Source organism: Dendropsophus ebraccatus, chromosome 7, assembly GCF_027789765.1.
Source record: "Dendropsophus ebraccatus isolate aDenEbr1 chromosome 7, aDenEbr1.pat, whole genome shotgun sequence".
Lineage (NCBI taxonomy): Eukaryota > Metazoa > Chordata > Amphibia > Anura > Hylidae > Dendropsophus > Dendropsophus ebraccatus.
The window spans coordinates 93,668,773-93,692,859 of NC_091460.1; the positions used below are offsets into that span (position 1 = coordinate 93,668,773).

The following is a 24,087-nucleotide window of genomic DNA, read 5'->3' on the forward strand; positions in this document are numbered from 1 at the left end:
ATCCACCAAAGCCAGCAATTGCCGATGCTGGATCCCCTTTGGGGGTCCAGTGGCGGTTACACTAAACTGTCAGCTATCAGCTGAAAGTTTAGTTGCGGCTCCTGGTCACTGTTTTTCTAAACAGCGAGCATCTGAAGCAGGTCAGTAAATGTACTGACTTTTGCTTGAAAGGGTTAACAACACTTTTTTTTTTTTTTTACACATATACTAGAAGCCCCCCTGGGGGACTTCTAGTATATACACTTGGATCTCTCATTGAGATCTCTGCAGCATAGATATGCTGCAGAGATCCATGAGATCGGCACTCGTTTGCTTTCGGCTGCTGCAGCCGGAAGTAAACGAGTGCCGAGCCGAGGACGGCGCCATCTTGGACGCGTCCCCGGCCGGCATCAGTAACGGAGATCGCTCCTCCGGGACAAGGTCCCGGAGGAGCGATCTCCCCCACTAGACACCAGGGAAACGTTGCCTCCGGTAATCGGAGGCAGCTGTCAACTTTGACAGCTGCCTCCGATTAGCTAATTAGCGGGCACGGCGATCAGACCGTGCCCGCTAATAGCGGCGGTCCCGGGCTACACGCGGCACCCGGGATCGCGGCACTTCAAAGCGGGGCCGCCGCGCGGCCCCGCGTTGAAGTGCAAGTGAGGACATAGGACGTACCGGTACGTCCTATGTCCTTAAGAGGTTAAAGTCTATGGGGGAGACATGTTCTGCAGCTCTCACTGATGTTAGCTGCTCAGCCTGTCTATCTCCCGGTACCTCTGTGTCAGGGAGCTCCAGCTCCCTCTGCATGTCCTGGTGCTGCTGCTGCTGAGAGCCGTCGCCCTGCGCCATCTTAGATATGGCGGCAGGACCCTGATCTGCGGTGCCGTCTGAGGGAGGCTGTTTGACCGCGCTGCGTACGACGTATCGGTCCATGAGACGAATCCCTGGTGTCACCGTGAGTTGCTGGGTGTTCCCCTCGAGGTCGGTCGCCGGTCCGGCAGTTTTTGAGAGGTCAGGTGCGTCTCAGGTCCCGGGAGCTCTGCCACGAGGCGCCTCACATGGCCGCCCCAGAACCGAAAGTCCCATGGTTGCATGTTTGTCTCCTAGTACTGTGCTTAATAAGGTCTATATATATGAACTGTGACTACGAGATGTTTCTCTTTTCCCGTTGTTTGTTATCTCTGCAAGAAAATTTACTGTCTCTACATTGCAACTATATAAGGCGGGACGTATATATACATATATATATATATATATATATATATATATATATATATATATATATAGTGGAGGCGAGTGGCACTACAAGTTGCAACGATATAGGTGCCAGCTGGCTTGGTTCAGACCACGAACCTTAATCCAAATAGCAAGTGATGACCAGCGGCACACCAGTTACGTGGAATCAAACGTGAAGATTTATTGTGGATCAAAACATCTCAACAGGTGCAACACAGTCTAGCACGACGTTTCGCCGGGGATCCGCCATTTTCAAGTGCAAAGTAGTGAACTCAGTGCTCATTTAAATATACACACACATGATTATGAAAACACACGTGATTGGTGGACATGATCTGTCAATCTCCGTAAGGGACCAATTGGTCCAAAGTGATAGTTAATCATTTGAAAGTGCTTACAGCAATGGTGCGATTATTTGAGATACATAGTATATATATAACATACATAAAATCACTTGAAAAAAGTTAGCATGACATGTATTCACATGCACCACAACAGTGTAACATCTGCGGAAATTGTGAGAGAGAAGCCACATAGAGAATCCGCATAAAAATAGATAGTCTGATGGTCACGGTTGATCAAGCAAATACAGTACATATAGTGTCTGCGATCAAGTTCAAAGGTTATCTAAAGCAATGCTCAGTAAGACCGGACTACCCACTGGTCGGAGGCTCCGTTGATCCTCTTCCTGCAGGAGGATGAGTTGTCCGCGGGTAGGACACCGGTACTCAACAATCGCACGGGAACCGCGTGTCTAGTGGGAACCGATTCCAATCCTCTTCCCAACGTGTGGGTATTCGTCCAGTCGAGGGATTATTAAATATTAGTGAATGAATGGTGGCATGGAACTCTCTCTACCCCGGTATGTTCACTCTTTAAGTGAAAATAAGATCTGAAATAATAAAGATATCATGATTAGGCAATGTAAGTTAATCATATTTATAAAAAATAAACAACACGTAAGTTCACTACATACTTCCTATCCTCGGTATGACACAGAGCCGGAAGGATGACACAAGGAGTATACTCTATCTGAACATTGAAGTAGTTACTTTATATTCCACATTTAAACCTGCCGGTTGTAAGGTTCTTATTTCGTGTATCCAAAATAATTCCCTTTTCATTAGAATTGTTTGTCTGTTGCCCCCCCCCCCCAGTTTTAATGGCTCTATATGCTCCAGAATCATGAACCTTAAATCCTTTTCCGGGTGTTTTTCTTCAGAAAAATGTTTCAAAACTGGAAGATCAAGTTTCTGTTTCCTAATAGAGTACCTGTCAGTAACTTACCTGACCGCGCTCCAGCGTCGTCTGGCCCGGCTGGAGCGCAGCGCCGTCCTCCTCGACAGGGCCGGGTGACGTCACGGAGACCTGACGGCGTCCGTAGTAACCAGGGGAGCCGCGGGTCTCGCGTCAGTGAGCGTCGCCCGGCCGAGCAGCTGAGTGCTGTTGTACTCAGGCTGAGTGACGGATCTCTCTGCCACTCAGCCTGCAGTGCACCAGCTGCTATGTGTCTGGATTCAGGAGGCCGGACCAATCAGCCTTTGGTCCGGGCTCCTGATCCAGTATAAAGTGTTGTCAGTGCCAGCCTCAAGTCGCTGGCTATTAGTTATCCGATCCCAGCTCCCCCTTGTCCTTTTCCTGCATTTCCCGTCCTAACTCCTTCCGCCTGACTTATCGTGTTCTGACCTTCGCCTGACCTCCGACTTTCCCTTGTGTTGCTCGACTTTGTACTGCGTTGCCTGTGTGGTTTGACCCGGCTTGTTTCACTATTTTCTATTGTGTTTTGTATGTCCGTACTGTTCTGTGTTTCACTTACGTAGCGTAGGGAACGCCTTCGTGGTTGTCCGCGACCGTTTAGGGTCGACCGAGGCAATTAGGCAGGGTCAGTGGTGGGTTCAGATTCAGGGCCCACTGTCTCTGTCCTGTCTGTTCTTGCCGGTCCCTAACAGAATAGCCAGCCATTTAAAACAGGTTAGTTACGTGTGCCAATGATTGTTTATTATGGATCCTATGAAAGCATTAGTGGAACAAATGCAGAACCTGAACACCTTGGTACAGAGTCTCGCTGAACGGGTACAGGAGCAGGAGGCTGCTCCCCGACAAGTTACCATGACCACCCCTTCTCCCCCTGAACCTCTTGTACAACTTCCAGAAAAATTCAAGGGAGATAGAAAGAATTTTCGAACCTTCAGAGAGGGGTGTCGATTGTTCTTTCGACTACGTCCCCGCTCCTCAGGGGAAGAGTCTCAAAGAGTGGGGATTATCATGTCCCTGTTGCAGGGTCCACCACAGGAGTGGGCATTCTCTCTCCCTCCCAATGCCATAGAATTAACCTCAGTTGATTATTTCTTTTCGGCTTTGGGATTATTGTATGACGACCCTGACCGGACTGCTGTAGCCGAGCGACAACTGACGTCCTTAAAACAAGGAAAAAGGCCAGTTGAGGACTACTGCGCAGAGTTCCGCCAGTGGTGTATTCCATCCGGATGGAACGACTCTGCTCTGCGTTATCAGTTTCGGGTGGGCTTATCTGAGCAGCTAAAGGACTTGTTGGTAGCCTATTCTCCCCCTGAAACGTTAGAAGAGACCATGACGTTAGCCATCAGGGTGGATCGTCGAATGCGGGACAAACGTAGGGAGAAAGGAACCGCTGAACTCTGTAAAACCCCTACTTCTTTTCTGTCTCCTTCTAAACCTCCTCCTTCCCTGTTACCACCGCCGGAGGAACCCATGCAGATCGGTGCTACCAATGCGGGAACTAGACGAGCCCATCGTATGCAACATAACCTTTGTCTGTACTGTGGCAAAGCTGGACACCGTGTTCGGGAATGTACCTCCAGGCCTGGATCATCGCCGGAAAACTCCAGCGCCTGAGTGACTATCGAGGGGGTCACTCAGGCGCACAGGTACCACTCGATAAGAATAAGTTAATGGTCCCCATCTCACTATGTTTGGGTGAGAAATGTATTTCGGGGTTTGCCCATGTTGATTCAGGGGCATCAGCTAATTTTATTAATTCCGGGTTTTGGTCCAGTCTGGGGGTATGTCCGCTTCAGCTTAAATGCCCGCTGAGTATTACTGGGGCGGACTTTACCCCATTAGCTCAAGGTAGAGTAAAATATATCACTCCTCCTCTTGAAGTGAAAGTGGGGTCGATCCATTCGGAGTGTCTTGATTTTTTGGTTATTGACAATTTGTCTTCCAATGTTATTTTAGGTTTGCCCTGGTTAACCCAGCATAATCCGGTATTTGATTGGGCAAGCAGAGAACTCGTTCAATGGGGACCAGAGTGTGCTGCTCACTGTATTTCTTTAAATTTAACAGGATGTTCTTCGTTAGAAGGGGAGATCCCCGAGTTTTTATCTGATTTTCTTGATGTTTTTGATGAAAAATCGGTGGACAAGCTACCCCCTCATCGTCCATACGATTGTGCTATTGTTTTGGTTCCTGAATCTAAATACCCGAAAGGGCGAATCTTTAATTTGTCTAGACCAGAGAGGGAAGCTATGCGGGATTATGTTAAGGAAAGCTTACATAAGGGTCACATCCGTCCCTTCTGTTCTCCTCTTGGGGCGGGATTTTTCTTTGTAGGTAAAAAAGATGGTGGATTACGCCCCTGTATTGATTATTGGGAGCTAAATAAAATCACCATTAAAAATCAACACCCGCTCCCTTTGATTCCTGATTTGTTTGATCAGATTGTAGGGGCCCGGTGATTTTCTAAAATCGACCTCCGGGGGGCCTATAATTTGGTTCGAATAAAGGAGGGTGATGAGTGGAAAACTGCATTCAATACCCCCGAGGGACACTTTGAATACCTGGTCATGCCCTTCGGGTTGTGTAATGCGCCTGCAGTTTTCCAACGTTTTGTCAATGATGTGTTTCGTGAGTACCTGGGTCGTTTTGTAGTGGTGTACTTGGACGACATCTTGATTTTCTCTCCAGATTGGTCTTCACATGTCGATCATGTCTGCAGGGTTATGGAACTCCTAAGACAAAATCAGTTATTTGCCAAGCTGTCGAAGTGCCAGTTTGGTGTTCAGGAGGTCTCTTTTCTGGGATATAAGATCACCCCTAATTCTTTTGGTATGGATCCCCTTAAAGTGGCAGCCATAGAAAAGTGGGAGCACCCAAGGAATCTGAAAGCTCTTCAGAGATTTCTGGGATTCGCCAATTACTACAGAAAATTTATTAAGGGGTTTTCAGTGATTGCTAAACCCTTAACTGATCTTACCAGAAAGGGAGCTGATTTGGCTAACTGGACTCCTGAAGCCATTCTGGCCTTCGACAAACTCAAAACATGTTTTTCTGTAGCCCCGGTGTTAATGCAACCTGACTTTGAACAGCCTTTTATTGTCGAGGTAGATGCATCAGAGGTGGGAGTAGGGGCTGTCCTGTCACAAGGTCCAGAAACACTCACTAATCTGAGACCCATAGCCTACTTCTCTAGAAAATTCTCCAAAGCTGAATGCAACTACGATATAGGCAATAGAGAACTCCTTGCCATTAAGTGGGCGTTTGATGAATGGAGACATTTTTTAGAGGGGGCTAAACACAAAATTAAGGTTTTAACCGATCATAAAAACCTCGTTTATTTAGATAAAGCCAAGCGCCTTACTCCACGGCAAGCCAGATGGGCATTATTTTTTACACGGTTTAATTTTGAAATCACCTTCAGACCGGGTTCCAAAAATGTAAGGGCAGTTGCTTTGTCTCGTAGTTTTAATATTAACGAAGTCCCCGTAAAAGAATCCGAAACCATTTTATCTCCTGGGGTGGTGGTGGCTATACTGCAGCCCGATCTGGCTGCTCAGGTGGTTCAGTCTCAGTCTATGGCGCCTAGAAACACCCCAGAGAACAAGCTATTTGTTGCCCCAAATCTTCGGTTGAAAGTGTTGGAAGAAACACATTGTTCAGTACTGGCAGGTCATCCTGGTATTGCTGGTACCAAATATCTACTGTCTCGCCATTATTGGTGGCCATCCTGGGCTACAGATACTAAGCTGTTTGTAGAGGCTTGTGAGATTTGCGCCAGGTCCAAGGTTCCTCGCAGGTTACCGGAGGGACTTCTTCAACCCCTGCCTCTGCCTGCTAGACCTTGGACCCACATCTCCATGGATTTCATAACTGATTTACCACCCTCTAAGGGTAAAACGGTAATTTGGGTGGTTGTTGACAGATTCTCGAAGATGTGTCATTTAACTCCTCTCAGCAAGCTTCCTAATGCTCGTACCTTAGCCTCTCTGTTTATCAGTCATATCTTACGTTTGCATGGGGTACCAGAGAATATTGTTTCGGACAGGAGAGTACAGTTTATATCTAAATTCTGGAGAGAGTTTTGTGGTCGCTTAGGTATATCTTTGTCCTTTTCTTCAGCCTTTCATCCACAGTCCAATGGACAAACGGAGAGGGTAAATCAGTCACTGGAGCAATTCTTAAGATGTTTTGTTGCAGGTTCACAGGAGAAATGGAGAGAATACTTACCATTGGCTGAATTTTTTTTTTTTTTTTTTTTTAACTGTATTTTTATTGAGATTTTACATTTATGCACCAAAAGTAATACACAGAAACAAGAAGATGCCAGAAACAGAGTATCCCAGGATAACAGTGGTATCTAGTCATAAAATAACGTAATAACCATCGAATAACAATGTATAAGGTGAAGAGAAAAACTGGATCTCATCCCAACTGATTATTATGAGACACAGAACATGAAACAATGAACACAAGAACAGGGAGGGAAGACATCAGACACAACAGGAAAAACTAATGGGTGTGGAAGGGGGGGGATGGGGGGTAAGCCTAGGAGTACGTCAAGTAGGGTCTAGGCCACAGTAGGAGTCCCACGGAGCCCATATAGATTCAAATTTTGAGATGTTATTATTGAGCATTGCAGTCAGCTTCTCCAAGGATCTCAATTCCTTGATTTTAGATTGTAGGCAATCCATAGAGGGAGGGGAGGTGCGTTTCCAGTTCCTGGCAATCAGGGTTTTCGCGGCGGTGAGGATCGTCAATAACAATTTAGCAGATTTCTTACCCAGTCTCTTAGGGAAAAGATTGAGAAGACACACCGCAGGGTCTTTAGGTACTTCCACCTGCAGAACCGTAGTAGAGAGAGCACAAACCTCTCCCCAGAATCCCTGGATTAGGGGGCAGTCCCAAAAAATATGAAACTGAGTACCGACAGCTCCCAGGCATCTCCAACATTGTGGGGAGATACTACTGTGAATTTTATGGAGTAGCTCCGGTGTGTGGTACCAGAACATAAGTACTTTGTAATGCACTTCTTTATACGTTGTACATATAGATGAGGTTGCTGCCCTGCTCCAAACCACACTCCAGGCTTCCGGAGGTAATTGTCTCCTGAGGATATTTTCCCACCTATCCATATAAGTATGTCTAACCTGTTCATCTCCCACCGGGGACATTAGAATACGGTAGATATCAGATATCAAACCTTTGGTAGACGTGCCAGATCTAGCCAGTTGTTCAAAGGCTGTGGGTTTAGATACTGTAAGGGATCCTAGGTGGGAGTGCATAAAATGTCTCAGTTTAAGGTAGGTGAAATGTTCGGATGCCGGGAGATGGAACCTGTCCACTAGCTTTTCAAAGGGCAGTATGGTGCGAGTGAGAGGGTCAACAACGTCTGCAAACTGAAAAAGTCGTAAAGAACCCCAGGTTCGAACAGTTTGAGATTGTAAACCTGGAGAAAAGGCTGGAAATAGTAGGAAGGAGACAAGCGGGGAGGAGCGAGAGAAGAGGCCAAATTTAGCAGCACAGGTATTCCAAACGTGCATCGTGAATCTGATAGGACCAAGCAGGAGAAGGTGGGATGAGCTAGGGGGAGAGACGTGCCAAAGGAAGGAGTTTGGGTGGGACGGGGCCAACCAAATCTTCTCAATCTCAACCCACTTCCTAAATGCCAAATAGGAGGACCACGCCGGCACATGTCTCAGGTGGGACGCCCAGTAATACAGAACGAGATCCGGGACTCCAAGTCCCCCAAGCGATTTACTTCGCAACATTACAGACTTAGGTATGCGATGCCTCCTAGAGGCCCAAATAAATTTAAGCAAGTCCTTCTGTAATTTTCTGAGCTCCTGAAGCGGAACACGTACCGGCAAGGTCTCAAAATAGTAGAGAACCTTAGGAAGGATGGTCATTTTGACTGCCGAAATCCTCCCCAGAAGGGAGATGTAATGTGAGGACCATTTGGCAAGTAGGGATCTAATGTCCTTAAACAAACCGGGAAAATTAGCTGAGTATAGGGAGGAATATGTGGGTGTCAGGCGGATCCCGAGATATTTAATAGAGGAGCAGGTCCAGCGGAAGTGGAAAGTAGAGGACAGGAGAGAGACTATAGAGCTAGGTATGTTAAGTGGCATAGCCTCCGATTTAGAGGTATTCACCTTGTACCCTGATAATGTGCCATATTTATTCAGCAGAGCATGGAGGTTAGGCAGAGTAGTCAAAGGGTCAGACAGGGAGAGGAGGACATCATCAGCAAACAGCATGACTTTGAATTCTTTTCCCCTAATGGATGCTCCCCTAATGTCCGGGCAGTTCCGAATGGCAGCCGCCAGGGGCTCAATACAGAGAACAAAAAGTAGGGGTGATAAAGGACAGCCCTGCCGGGTGCCATTCGAAAGGGGGAAGGAGTTGGACACCATATGAGGAAATTTAAGGGCTGCAGTGGGGCGTGAATAGAGACCACGCACTGCCGTTAAAAAAGGTCCGGTGAAGCCAAAACAGCCAAGTGTCTCGAACAAAAAGGGCCAGCCCAGGCAATCAAACGCCTTTTCTGCATCCAGACTTAAAATAAGGGCCTCACTGGATTGCTGGTTCACAGCATCTATGATATCAATCGCACGCCTAGTGTTGTCCCCTCCCTGTCGACCAGGGACAAATCCCACCTGATCTGCATGTATTAGGGAAGGCAGCCAATTACCTAAACGGGTGGCCAACAGTTTGGTGAATAGCTTAAAGTCGGAGTTCAAGAGGGAGATGGGTCTATAGTTGGCACAATCTAGGGGATCCTTACCAGGTTTAGGGATAAGAGTAATATAGGAGTGGGACATAGAGGAGGGTATAGAGGCTCCTTGTAGGAAAGAGTTAAAGAGAGTAAGAAGGCGGGGGGTTAGTTCAGCGGGGAAAGTCTTATAGTAAAGATATGTGAAGCCATCAGGCCCCGGGGAGCGCCCCGACGGAAGGGATTTAAGAAGTTCCTCTGTCGTAACCGGAGCGTTCAGCTCCTCCAGAGCCTCACTCGAAAGAGAGGGTAAATTACAATCTGCAAGGAAAGCCTTGATGCGTTGGGAGCGCAAGCCCGGGTCTGAGGGTAGAGTGGAGGGCAAGGAATACAATTTAGAATAGAAGTCAGAGAAGATATTAGAAATTTCCTTTGGGTTATAAGTAAGATTACCTTGTCCGTTCCTGAGGACCTGCGGGGACTGAGCAGCAGAGCGATCATTGAGCATACGAGCAAGGAGGGTATGGGCCTTGTTGCCTTTCTCGTAAAATCTTTGTTTAGAGTAAAGGAGAAGCCTCTCAACCTTATGAAGGGAAAGGTCTTTCAATTTAGCTCGGGCTGCCCTCAACCGTCGCAGGACCCCAAGGGAGGGGCGTTGGTTAAGAAGGCGTTCCAAGGTCTGTATTTCCGCTTTAGTGGTGTCCATAAGTGCACGGGCGTCTTTTTTTTGGCGCGAGCTTAAGGCTATGCAGTGACCTCGAACCACAGCCTTATGGGCTTCCCAGAGGATGGCTTCCGAAGACACGGAGCCATCATTAGTGCGAAATAGTCAATAATGGCAGTCTTTATAGAGTCTCTGGTAATTTGGTTCTTTAGGAGGCTCTCATTTAGCCTCCAATGGCAGTGGCGAGTTGGGGCAAGAAAGGAGGCTAACTTAAGCATAACTGGGCCATGATCCGACCAAGAAATAGGCTCAATGTGGGCACCACGCAGTAGGCGGACCGTAGAGACGTTGCCAAAAAAGTAATCGATACGTGAGTGGGTGTTGTGAGGAGAGGAAAAGAATGTATAGGTTCGCTCCGTAGGGTGGTCTAGTCGCCAAAGGTCATAAAATTGGTGCCTACGAATCAGTTTGCGGAACTCCAAGGAGAGTTTGGCTTGTTCGATTGGCGTAGGCCGGCCGGAGACCGAATGTCTGTCCATGGTCTCGGAAAAGGAGAGGTTAAAGTCACCTCCCACGATTCTGGGACCCGGAGGATACTTGGAGAGGCGAGAGAGGACCCCACGGAGGAAGGGTATCTGAGATCTATTAGGGGCATAGATGTTACAGAAAAGGATACTTGTACCCTGCAGTATGCCCTCTACTATCACAAATCTCCCGCCAGGATCAGAGTAGGATGAAGAGATCTGAATGGGACAAGAGCGGGAGAACAGGACAGCAACCCCAGCAGTTTTGTTACCTTTAGAGGCCGAGACCACTGTTGGATAAGCGTGCCTGGCAAATCGAAAATTGGCTGTATTATCAAAGTGGGTCTCTTGCAAAAAAGCCACATCAGCCTGCAAATTACGTAGTTCCCTCAGAGCTAAGCGTCTCTTAGAGTTGGAATTGAGGCCCTTTACATTTAAAGATATACAATTAATCATTGGGACAGGGAGAGAGGGTGGACCCAAGTGTAATGAAACTCACCGCACCCCGATAGCCAGGCCAGGAACCCTTGAAGGAGGATCCAATTGAGTCCAGGATAAAGTCAGTACCCCGCGACCTAGGGAGAAAACACCAGGGAACACACAAAAGGGAGGACAGGGGAGAAGACAGATACAAGACGTACACAAAAGTAACACAAAACAGCATCCTAAGATTGGACAGGGCACACGGCCCAACATCCTGAGTACCAGTACTCGGATAGGAGCAAAAGCAACTATGGGAGGGATACTCCCCACTGAGGGAATGTAAACTTATAGGTGGGGTTGCATAAAGAAAGCTCCATGAGGGGGGAGAGAGACTCCTCCAGAGCATGACAGCAGGGAAACAGAACGAGTGCTACCCTATTCCCCACAGCTATGTGAATTAACTACATTAATAACTTGGAAGGCCCAGATAGCAAATCAAAAACCACCGAAAGGACATTAGAAACCAGGAAGGGGGGTCATCATAGGGACCCCATTTGCTGCAGAGCAGCATCTCAAGCAGGGCAACTACCCTCCACGTTGGGTAGCGGTGGAGATCTCTCAGAGCGTCTACGCCTCCTCTTCTGACGGACCGTTTGCCACACCGGTGGAGGTGGTGGAGGTGGGGGGGCAACAGTCCAGTCTGAAATCTGAGGAACCGAGATTCCTAGGGTGTCGCAGAAGCCAGGGAGGTCCGACAGATCACGTAGGACTGCAGAGCGTCCGTTCTTCCGAGCTGACAGGGCAAAGGGGAAATTCCAGCGATACAGTACATCATGATCCTTCAGGGCGGTTAGCAAGGGGCGCAGGAGGCGCCTTTTTTGTAGAGTGACCCAGGACAAATCCGGAAAAAGTTGAATGGGGGCCCCATCAAAATCAAAGTTGCGAAGCGTACGGGCTTTGGTCATGATGCGCTCCTTCACCGAGTAGTCGTGCAAGCAGCAAATGACATCTCTGGGGGGTCCTGAGGCGGGTTTTGGCCTAAGGGCCCGGTGAGCTCGGTCCAGCTTGATTTTATGGGACGGTGGTTCCCCCAGGATAGTATTAAATAAGCCCTCTAGTGTCGAAGCCAGATCATCGTCCTGTGTGGCCTCCGGTAAGCCCCTGACTCTTATGTTACACCTCCTGCCCCTGTTGTCCAAATCTTTCAGGTGCCTTTGCATATTGTCTAAGACGGTTGTCTGGGAGCAAATGGTAGATTGTAGATGGCAAATGTAGTCGCGGGTAGAATCATGCTCGTCTTCCAGGGACTCCACTCGTGTTGAAACATGGCGAATGTCTTTCCTGACCTCCAACAGCTCTTTTCGGAAGGCCTCTTTGACCTCCGATATCAAGGATTGGAAGTCTCGTTTAGTGGGAAGCTGAGAAATCAGGTCCCGGACATCATTTTGGGAGCGGAGGCCCGCACAAGAAGTATCAGAGTCTGAGTCAGCACGGTGCTGCAATGTTTTGTCTCTGTGAGGGGACTGTCGGGCCGAGGCAGGGACTGCCCTAGTACAATCTGGGTCCATGGCATGAGTAGCCATGAGGGCTTTATCAGCGCGGCGAGATTTTGTGGAGGACGCCATACTGTACGGACTCTGTCCCTTTAAGACACCCAACGAGATTGCAATATCTATCCCCACTGCAGAGGGTGCTTCTCCCAGGGGACAGCCGGTGATCAGGGTATGGTGAAGTGAGGATGGGGCAGGAGTAGCAGTGTAGGCCAGAGCCCGAGGGGTTAACAGTTCAGCTGCCGTTCTCTCTGCTAGGGGCTGTGCTGTGTCCGGGAGGCAAGATGGCACCTCGTCACGTGACGTCTGCGCAGGGGACTGCAGCTTACCTTGCCCGTCTGAAGGCACTGGAGAGAGGTGCTGGGAGGAAGACCAGGACTCGGGGTACAGCTGGGGTTGAAGAAGGTGCTCGTCCACCCCCGGTGCCGGACCGACCTCTGCTCCCGCCTGTGGCTGCTCCGTGTGAGGGAGGCAAGATGGCGCCTCGCCACGTGGCGTCCGGGCGGAAGGCCGCAGCTCACCCGATCCGCCGGGGAGCGCAGGCAGCAGGTGACGGGAGGAGGGCTGAGGCACAGAGCGCAGCGGAGTGTCCGGAAGGTCGCTCCCCACACCGATGGGTGGATCGGTTCCGGTCCCGGGTTGCCGGATGGAGGGACGTACCGTGGCGGGATCGCAGCTTCTTGTAAGGTACCGGAGGAGCGTCCGCGGACGGGTACCGGGTCCGGGGTGGTGAGGGGTAGATCGGGTTGGTCTCCTTGGCCGTATGCCCATCGGTGGGGTGTGCAAATGTAGCTGGGGCCGCTGATGTAGCTGCGAGGAGCGGGAGCTCAGTTAATGCACGTCTTCTCTCATGGACGGCTCGCCACGCCCTCTCCTGCATTGGCTGAATTTGCCCTAAACAATCGTGAAAGTCAGTCTCTCAAAATGTCGCCGTTCTTTTGTAATTTTGGGTTTAATCCTCGTTGTTCTTCTGTACATGCGTCCGAATCCATTAATCCATCCGCCGAAAGAATCTACAGAAAACTGTGCACAGTTTGGGCCCAGGCTCTGCAGAACCTGGTTAAAGCCCAAGAAAATTGTAAAAAACAATCTAATAAAAGACGCATATCTGGCCCTGAGTACAGGGTAGGTGACAAGGTATGGCTCTCTACTAGAAATTTGAAATTGAGGACACCATCTGGTAAACTGTCTCCTAAATACATTGGTCCTTATCCTATAGTAGAGATCATAAATCCAGTATCATTTAAATTGCTGTTGCCTAAGAGTCTAAGAATTCACGATGTTTTCCATAAATCTCTGGTGAAAAAATATGTTAATCCTGTGTTACCGTCTGCTCCTCCCCCTCCGTTGGTTATTCAGGGTGAACTAGAGTATGAGGTGGAAAGAATTCTGGATTCTCGTCGAGTTCAGAGTTCTTTGCAATATTTAGTTCATTGGAAAGGATTTGGGCCAGAGGAGCGCACTTGGGTAGCAAGTAGGGATATGCATGCGTCACGTCTAGTTAGACAATTTCATCTGCATAATCCATCTAAGCCTAGTCCCTTAGGTAGAGGTCCGGAGGCCCCTCCTGAAAGGGGGGGTAATGTCAGTAACTTACCTGACCGCGCTCCAGCGTCGTCTGGCCCGGCTGGAGCGCAGCGCCGTCCTCCTCGACAGGGCCGGGTGACGTCACGGAGACCCGATGGCGTCCCTAGTAACCAGGGGAGCCGCGGGTCTCGCGTCAGTGAGCGTCGCCCGGCCGAGCAGCTGAGTGCTGTTGTACTCAGGCTGAGTGACGGATCTCTCTGCCACTCAGCCTGCAGTGCACCAGCTGCTATGTGTTTGGATTCAGGAGGCCGGACCAATCAGCCTTTGGTCCGGGCTCCTGATCCAGTATAAAGTGTTGTCAGTGCCAGCCTCAAGTCGCTGGCTATTAGTTATCTGATCCCAGCTCCCCCTTGTCCTTTTCCTGCATTTCCCGTCCTAACTCCTTCCGCCTGACTTATCGTGTTCTGACCTTCGCCTGACCTCCGACTTTCCCTTGTGTTGCCCGACTTTGTACTGCGTTGCCTGTGTGGTTTGACCCGGCTTGTTTCACTATTCTCTATTGTGTTTTGTATGTCCGTGCTGTCCTGTGTTTCACTTACGTAGCATAGGGAACGCCTTCGTGGTTGTCCGCGACCGTTTAGGGTCGACCGAGGCAATTAGGCAGGGTCAGTGGTGGGTTCAGATTCAGAGCCCACTGTCTCTGTCCTGTCTGTTCTTGCCGGTCCCTAACAGTACCTGTGTTGAGCTAATCGCGTTTTTAAATCGTACGTAGTCTCCCCAACATATAGTTTATTACAGGGGCAAGTTAGCACATAGACAACCCAGTCCGATGTACAAGTCAGGATGTGTTTGATATGATATTCATTGTGAGTCGTGGGGTGCACAAACTTAGTACCTTTTATCATGTACTTACAGTTCACGCACCCAAGGCATGGGAACGACGGAATGTTGCTGTCATTACGTGAAATGATGTTCCAATGTTTTTGAATTATTCTGTTGATCTGTGAAGAAAAATCGGTATATGTGGTTACAAACGGAACACGTTCTACTGCTTGTTGTTTTCGTTTATTCACCAGTAAATCTCTACGTTCCATTCCCAAAACCCTTTGTTTACAGTCCTTAATTACCTAGAAGGGTATCCTCTCTCACAGAAGTTTCTACCCATATTATCCAAGGCAACAATAAGTTGTCAATGATGCGTTTAGCTCTTATCATTTGGCTATATGGTAGTGCGGTAAGTGCTCTTCTCGGGTGGCAACTGTCATGGTGAAGAATTGTGTTACAGTCAGTTTTTTTGACAAAAATGTCTGTATGTATTTCACCTTTGTCCTTTAGAATAGAGAAGAAATCAGGCGATACCTTTTGGAGGCTAACTGAGTATATTTGAGTGTAAGCTTTTGAGAGTCTAGCTCCCTTCGTCAGACAAGATGTTATACAGAACTGAAAAAAATCACAGACTTATATACACACTAAACAGAAATCATCAAAGGATTTTAGGAAACTTTGGAATTAACAAAATGTAATATATACACAGGGTCTGCTATTTACAACAGGTCCATAAACTATAGCTCATGAGGCGTGACAAGAGGATGGTGATCTCTTGTTGCTATCTGATTGTTGTCAGATTAATGGCCTAATAGTAATTAATGGTCTTTATAGCCAGAACAGGTCACACATAGGCCGACATGAAGCTGGCATGGATATTGAGACCATGTTGCAAAGTTTTAAATTTGAGCATTAGTTTATATTCCCATTCCCTTCTTTCTCTTTGTGTCTTAAAATGTCCCATTAAGACTGTAACCCGCAGGTCTTCTACTGTGTGTCCCTCTCCAGAGAAATGTGCAGCCACAGGGAGATCTGTCCGGCCGTTGTTAATAGTAAATCGGTGTGAGTTCATACGTTGACTCAGTCTCTGCCCTGTTTCCCCCACTTAGAGGCCTGTAGTGGGACATCGCACACACATGATCAGATACACCACATTGGAAGATCTGCACGAAAATGTTCCCTTGATTGTGTGTACCTCCTGTGACTGTGGGACTGGTACACTGTCAGAGCTATGGATATGTGTGCAGGTTTTGCACCGGTTTTGTAGGCAGGGTGAGGTGCCATTATCCGTTGGGGCCTTCAGAGCACTGCGGATAATGATTTGTCGCAGGTTTGGTGGTTGCCGAAATGAAAGCAGTGGGGGGACTGGGAATATTTCTTTTAGTCTGCTGTCCTTGTGTAGCACAGATTGGAGTTCCCTAGAAATCTTTCGTAGGATCTCCAGCTGTGGGTTGTAGGTGACAACTAGGGGCACTCAGGGTTCATCTTGGGCCTCCTTGTATGTGAGGAGAGTGTCCCTGTTGATGGCTGCTGCTTGGCTGATCTGTTTGTCCGTCATGTTTGGTTTGTAGCCCAATTGGAGGAATTCAGTCCTAAGATTAAGGAGGTGCTGGTCCAGGTCTGCTTTTTCTGAGCAGATACGGTTGTATCGAATAGCCTGGCTGTATATAATGGATTGTTTTTTATGTTTGGGATGGAAGCTGTCGCTTCTCAGGTAAGCAGTTCGGTCTGTCGGTTTGCGGTATATTGATGTTAGTATCCGGTGGTCTTTAATGCATATAGTTGTGTCCAAAAAATTGATTTCACTATGGGAATGGCTTAGTTTAAGGTTTATGGTGGGGTGAAAGTCGTTGAAGTCTTCATGAAATTTAAGCAGGGCCTCCTCACCTGCAGTCCAGATAATCAGGATATCGTCAATGTATCGAAGGTAAGTCATAGGTTTGATGATGCATGTGGATAGGTATGATCCTTCCAGTTCTGCCATAAAAAGATTTGCATACTGGGGTGCACATCTTGAGCCCATTGATGTCCCCATTTGCTGGAGGTATAGGTCATCTCCAAAGGCAAAATGGTTATGGGTTAGCAGAAATTGAATGAGTTGTGTGATTGGTTTTATTGGGAGGTCTTGTTTCTCCAGGTATTTTCGACATGCTGCAATTCCATCTTTGTGGGGGATGTTAGTGTACAAGGATTCTACATCCATGGTGGCCAATATGGTGTCGTCAGGTAGTGGGCCTAAGGCTTTTAGTTTGTTTAAGAGGTCAGTAGTGTCCTGGATGTAGCTGGAAGTGTCTCTGACCAGGGGTTTTAGGATATTTTCTATCCAACCAGAGATATTTTCTGTCAATGTCCCAATGCCTGAGATTATGGGTCTACCTGGGTTGCCTTCATTGTGGATCTTGGGGAGCATGTAGAAGCAGCCTGGTCTGGGATCTTCTGGAAGGAGCAGTTTAATTTGTTCCTGGATGTTATTAGGAAACTTCTTGATCATGTTCTTGAGTTGTTTTTTGTAGGCCTCTGTGGGATCACCTTCAAGTTTAGAGTAGTGGACGGGGTTGGATAGTTGTCGGTTTGCTTCCTGGATATAGTCACTGGTGTTCATGATGACTACTGCGCCCCCTTTATCAGCAGGTTTTATTTTTATGTCCTGATTCCCTTTAAGTGACTTAATAGCCTTTTGTTCTTGCAGAGTAAGGTTATGTACTTGTTTTTTTCTTTTCTCCAGGATTTCAGATTTTACTTTGTTTCTGAAGCAGTCAATGTATTTATCAAGTGTTGAATTGGTTCCAGGTCGTGGTGTCCAAGTAGAGTTCTTAGTGGGTTTCCTTATAAGCTTTTCAATACCAGGATCCATGTTGCAGGGGGGGTCTTTGTCATGGAAGTATTCCCTCAGTCTTATTTTTCTGAAGAACTCCTCCATGTCGTTGCAGAGTTTGATGCTGTCAATGTTTCTTGAGGGGCAAAAGGAAAGACCTCTGGAGAGAACTGACATTTCATGTTTGTTTGGCTTGTAGGAGAGGTTCACCACACAGTTCTGATGAGTCGGGCTAGGGGTTGTGGCCGTAGTAATGGGGCCTTTTTGTCTCAGTCTATGGAGTTTTTTCTTTTTGTTATGGATCAGCATGTCCTGAAGTTCTAAGTAGTATCTTTGAAGTTTGGCCTTCATCTCCTCTGTGTCATTCTCCAGTAATGCTTTTAGAGTTTGTATCTCCACCTCTGTTTTTCTCTTGTTGCTCCCTGATAGATTTTCTGGCGAAATGGAGAAATTTGAGTCCTTTAGGAGTTCCTGCATGTTGTTTTTTCGGATCAATCACTTCCCTTCTGAGCAGGAGAAGGTTGGTATTGTGGTCTCACTGCTTCAGGAAGATCTTAAGGCTTGGGCTCTCAAAATCCCTCCTGAGGCGGAGGAATGGAGTAGCTTGGAGAAATTCTTTTTGTCCCTGGGTACTATATATGCTCAACCGGATCACATGGCATTGGCAGAGAATAATCTACTCTCTCTGCGTCAGGGTAAGCGACCAGCAGAGGAATATTGTTCTGAATTTAGAAAATTTTGTGTGGTGACTACTTGGTGTGAACCGGCTTTAAAGGCTTTCTTTAAGCAAGGATTGGCAGAGGGCATTAAGGATGCCTGGGTAGGTCACCCAGATCCTCCAACCCTTAAAGAGACCATGGCCTTGGCCATTAGTATTGACCGCAGACTACGTGACAGAAAGAGGGCGAAAGCTAATTCTGACCTCTTCCAAACTTCCACTTCTCCTGTTCAAAAACCCTTCCTCCCCCCTGTTGTCTCAGAGGAGGAACCTATGCAGCTGTGAGTACTGAACGTCAGGACAAGACAAGAGTTTCGGAGACATAATGGCCTGTGCTTTTACTGCGGGAACAGTGGTCACTACATCAGCCATTGCCCCTTACGTCCCCGGCGATCAGAACATCATCATCAGCGTCCAGGTGACTCCCCGGAAGGTCATCTGGGCGCACAGGTAACCATTGGTGAAATGGGCATACCTTGTTCCTCTGATAAACCTGCCATACCTGTACCTGATGCTAATGTAAATTGTGGTGATGATAACTCGGTCTGTAACTCATCTGTCTGTAACCCCGAGTCCTCCGCTGACGAGTGGGAGACGGATAGCGACATTGATAGTGACATTCAAACCTGTGTGGTGAAAGGTCATTTTCCACCTACTCCTGATTTGAGTGAGGGTCCGGTGGCCCCTCATAAAAGGGGGGGGTACTGTCATGAATGTGCCTAGGATGAACTCCGTGCGCCCCTCAGCTCGTGCTGCGCGGCTGAGATGGCGCTGATATTCAGTGTTTTGTATGTCTTGTGCAGTAACCTGAACACTGGCCTATTTCTAGTATTGTGTTCAGCCCCACCCGTCTGCTTTGTGCTCTGGCTATTTAGGAGTTACACTGCTGCCAGTTCTGATCCGCAGGTGATTCTGTTTGGAACCAGGAGCCTTGTCCAATAGGGGGCTGGAACTGTCTCCTTGCTCCCTATAAGTGTTTGGCTGAGGCTCATTCTAGTGCCGGATATTGAGCTTGTCTCTGCCTGGTTCTGTTTCTCTTGCTCTGTTTATTCTGACTCTTTTGCTTTGTATTTCTGACCATCCCTGCTAGCTGCCTGCCCTGACCATATTGCCTGTTTATAGACCTTGCTTCTTGGATTGTGTTTTTGTACTGCGCTGCCCGATTGTTGTGACCCGGACTGTCGACTATTCTTTATTGTGTTTTGTCTGTCTGTCTTGCCTTTGTGTCCCACCAAGCCAGTACAGGGACCGCCGCCCAGTTGCTGCCCTAGGGTTTAGCCTAGGCGGGCAAGTAGGTAGAGTCAGTGGGCGGGGCTGAGCTTAGGACTCACTGTCTTGTCTTGTCCTGCTGTCCGGTTCCTGACACCATAAGGCTAGGTTCAGACGCTGTAACTGTGCGGCTGTATTTGCGGCTGTAATTGTGCGGCGGTATTTTTGGTGGTTCGTGTGTATGCTTGGAAGTATAGGATATGCGGCTGCACAGTGCACACTATGTCTGAATCTACGGCCCGATCGTAAACGGACCCGTAAAAAATTAACAAGACCATTGTTTGCGGCTGGACATGCGGCCGAGGATTGACAGGCGGTCCGTACGGAGTACTTCAAAAATAGCCGGCAATGATGCCGAATGCCGATGCCTCTAATAGTCAATATATTAAATTACTAAAACACATTTTCTTTGTAATAAAGACACTTTCGTTGTTCAATAATTTATTTCTAACGAAGCCATCATTTTGCAATTAAATATACTGTTAAAATAAATAGATATATAAATAAATGTATATTTATCTATATATTTATTTTTTGACAGTATATTTAATTGCACAATGATGGATTCGTTAGAATTAAATTATTGAACAAAGAAACTGTATTTATTTCAACGAAAATGTGTTTTATTAATTAAATATTAATTAGTACAGGAAGCTCCATAAGCCGTTAATTCATATTCCCGGCAATAGAGCATTCTGTACTAATCATCACTTAACTTTAATTAAAACATCAAATGTTTCTTCTAATTATGTTATGACAATAGCATTATTAGAAGAAACATTTAGAATTATATGTGCGCTCAGCTGATTGGCTGTTTGGCTGAGCGCACATATAATGAGCCGGTCCGCAGTACAGTGACTTCATTGTGCTGCGGACCAGCGAAGAGGACACATCGGGGTGAGTATAGAGCTCTCCCCACCCCCTCCCCTGCACTGCACCCCTCCCAGCAAGGAAGGGGGGTCACTTAACCCCTTCCTTGCTGGGATGGGTGCAGTCTGACATCAGTCTGGCCCCCAGGGGGTTAAGGGGGATGCAATACATCCTCCCTTAACCCCTTGGGGGTCAGACTGTAAGCAGCGATCTGTAAAGATGCTGCATACTGTAAGGAGCACAACACCGCTCACAATGATGGGTGTTGTGCTCCTGTTTGTGTGTTTTTTGTGTGTTTCTCCCTTTTTGTTTTTCAGATATCGGTATCCTGGGGATTACGTCGGATTCCATGGACTACGTCGATGACCAGCGGTTGTTGTTTTAATTTTTTTAATAAAATGGTCAATGAGGGGTGTGGGGGGGGTTTTATTTGAATAAAATTTTTTTTTAACTTGTGTCTTGTCTTTATTTCTTTACTTTATAGACTTAGTAGTGGAAGCCGTCTAATAGACGGAATCCATTACTAAGTCGGGGCCTAGTGTTAGCCGGTATAAAATGGCTAACAGTAACCCCCTATTATTACCCCAGTACCCAATGCCACCAGGGGTACTGGGAAGAGCCGGGTGCCAGTGGTCCCGGAGCGTCAAAATTGGCGCTCCTGGACCGGGCGGCAGCAGGCTGGTAAGATTTAGGCTGGGGAGGGCCTAAACCAATGGCTCTTCCCACCATGGTGTTACCAGGCTGCTGTCGTTTGGTTTTTAACCCGGCTGGTTATAAAAATAGGGGGGACCCTATGCGGTTTTTTAAAATTATTTATTTATTTTTTTTAAAAACCGCATAGGGTCCCCCCTATTTTTATAACCAGCCGGGTTAAAAACCAAACGACAGCAGGATGGTAACACCAGGGTGGGAAGAGCCATTGGTTTAGGCCCTCCCCAGCCTAAATCTTACCAGCCTGCTGCCGCCCGGTCCAGGAGCGCCAATTTTGACGCTCCAGGACCACTGGCACCCGGCTCTTCCCAGTACCCCTGGTGGCATTGGGTACTGGGGTAATAATAGGGGGTTACTGTTAGCCATTTTATACCGGCTAACACTAGGCCCCGACTTAGTAATGGATTCCGTCTATTAGACGGCTTCCACTACTAAGTCTATAAAGTAAAGAAATAAAGACAAGACACAAGTTTAAAAATTTTTTTATTCAAATAAAAACACCCCCACACCCCTCATTGACCATTTTATTAAAAAAATTAAAACAACAACCGCTGGTCATCGACGTAGTCCATGGAATCCGACGTAATCCCCAGGATACCGATATCTGAAAAACAAAAAGGGAGAAACACACAAAAAACACACAAACAGGAGCACAACACCCATCATTGTGAGCGGTGTTGTGCTCCTTACAGTATGCAGCATCTTTACAGATCGCTGCTTACAGTCTGACCCCCAAGGGGTTAAGGGAGGATGTATTGCATCCCCCTTAACCCCCTGGGGGCCAGACTGATGTCAGACTGCACCCATCCCAGCAAGGAAGGGGTTAAGTGACCCCCCTTCCTTGCTGGGAGGGGTGCAGTGCAGGGGAGGGGGTGGGGAGAGCTCTATACTCACCCCGATGTGTCCTCTTCGCTGGTCCGCAGCACAATGAAGTCACTGTACTGCGGACCGGCTCATTATATGTGCGCTCAGCCAAACAGCCAATCAGCTGAGCGCACATATAATTCTAAATGTTTCTTCTAATAATGCTATTGTCATAACATAATTAGAAGAAACATTTGATGTTTTAATTAAAGTTAAGTGATGATTAGTACAGAATGCTCTATTGCCGGGAATATGAATTAATGGCTTATGGAGCTTCCTGTACTAATTAATATTTAATTAATAAAACACATTTTCGTTGAAATAAATACAGTTTCTTTGTTCAATAATTTAATTCTAACGAATCCATCATTGTGCAATTAAATATACTGTCAAAAAATAAATATATAGATAAATATACATTTATTTATATATCTATTTATTTTAACAGTATATTTAATTGCAAAATGATGGAATCGTTTACATTAGATTATTGAACAATGAAAGGGACTTTATGACAAAGAAAATGTGTTTTATTAATTCAATATATTAACCATGAGAGACATTGGCTATAGTGCAGAGGATCGCAAACCCCGGTAATAGCCATTCATGTAAACTGTGTTCCCTGCTTTCCCAGATGCATCCAGAGGTGTTTGCATCACTTTCTTAAGATTTTATTTGTTATTTTTAGTTGAACCAGATTTCCAAGTAAATGACCGTATGTTTTGAGCCGCATGTCTATTTTTTCCCATGGCCGCAGTTTCACCCGCACATTTACAGCCGCATAAAAAATACAGCCGCACAGTTACAGCGTCTGAACCTAGCCTAAGAGTGTAACATCTGCGGGAATTGTGAGAGAGATGCCACATAGAGTATCCGCATAAAAATAGATAGTCTGATGGTCACGGTTGATCAAGCACATACAGTACATATAGGGGGACATTTATTAAGTCCGGCGTTTTTTACGTCGGACTTATAAATCTCCCCGCATCTCCGGGGCTACGGAGATTTATGTAGAGGCGGACTGCCTCTACATAAATCCCGTGCGCGTCGGTGTGCACAGCCGAAAACCTACGCCGCCTGAAAGGTGGAGTAGGTTTTCGCCGTATCTTTGTGCGGAAAAAATGATAAATCGCGCGGACTCTGAGTCCGCGCCCCCCCGTAACGCCCCCTCCACACCCCCTCCCCGCCCCCCGGCGTACTCGGCGGAAAGTGCCGATATGCGAATATTTTATTCGCAAATCGGCCATTTGCGAATAAAAAAAAATACGCAAATCGGCACTTTCCGCCGAAAATCATCCGTACGCCGGATGATACATGTCGCCCATAGTGTCTGCGATCAAGTTGAAAGGTTATCTAAAGCAATGCTCAGTAAGACCGGACTACCCACTGGTCGGAAGCTCTGTTGATCCTCTTCCTGCAGGAGGATGAGTGGTCCGCGGGTAGGACACCGGTACTCAACAATCGCACGGGAACCGCGCGTCTAGTGGGAACCGATTCCAATCCTCTTCCCAACGTGTGGGTATTCGTCCAGTCGAGTGATTATTAAATATTAGTGAATAAATGGTGGCGTCGAACTCTTTCTACCCCGGTATGTTCACTCTTTAAGTGAAAATAACATGTTCCTGCAGATGTTACACTCTTATGGTGCATGTGAATACATGTCATGCTAACTTTTTTCAAGTGATTTTATGTATGTTATATACATACTATGTATCTCAAATAATCGCACCATTGCTGTAAGCTCTTTCAAATGATTAACTGTCACTTTGGACCAATTGGTCCCTTATGGAGATTGACAGATCATGTCCACCAATCACGTGTGTTTTCATAATCATGTGTGTGTATATTTAAATGAGCACTGAGTTCACTACTTTGCACTTGAAAATGGCGGATCCCCGCCGAAACATCGTGCTAGACTGTGTTGCACCTGTTGAGATGTTTTGATCCACAATAAATCTTCACGTTTGATTCTACCTAACTGGTGTGCCGCTGGTCATCACTTGCGCTATATATATATATATATATATTATATATATACTTACCGGCCACTTTATTAGGTACACCTGTCCAACTGCACGTTACCATTTAATTTCTCATCAGCCAATCACATGGCGGCAACTCAGTGCATTTAGTCATGTAG

At 47.0% G+C, this 24,087-nt stretch overlaps 1 long non-coding RNA gene across 1 annotated transcript in view; it reads right to left on the bottom strand.

Moving 5' to 3' along the window:
• Positions 1-1,457: 1,457 nt before the first annotated feature.
• The window catches only part of LOC138796905 (uncharacterized), a 33,998-nt gene continuing 11,368 nt past the window's right edge, over positions 1,458-24,087 (bottom strand). Inside the window, exons 2-3 of the long non-coding RNA XR_011363845.1 lie at positions 14,789-14,876; positions 1,458-2,110 (exon numbers count right to left, since the gene is read on the bottom strand). This is a non-coding gene — a long non-coding RNA (uncharacterized lncRNA). The remainder of the gene's footprint in view (positions 2,111-14,788; positions 14,877-24,087) is intronic.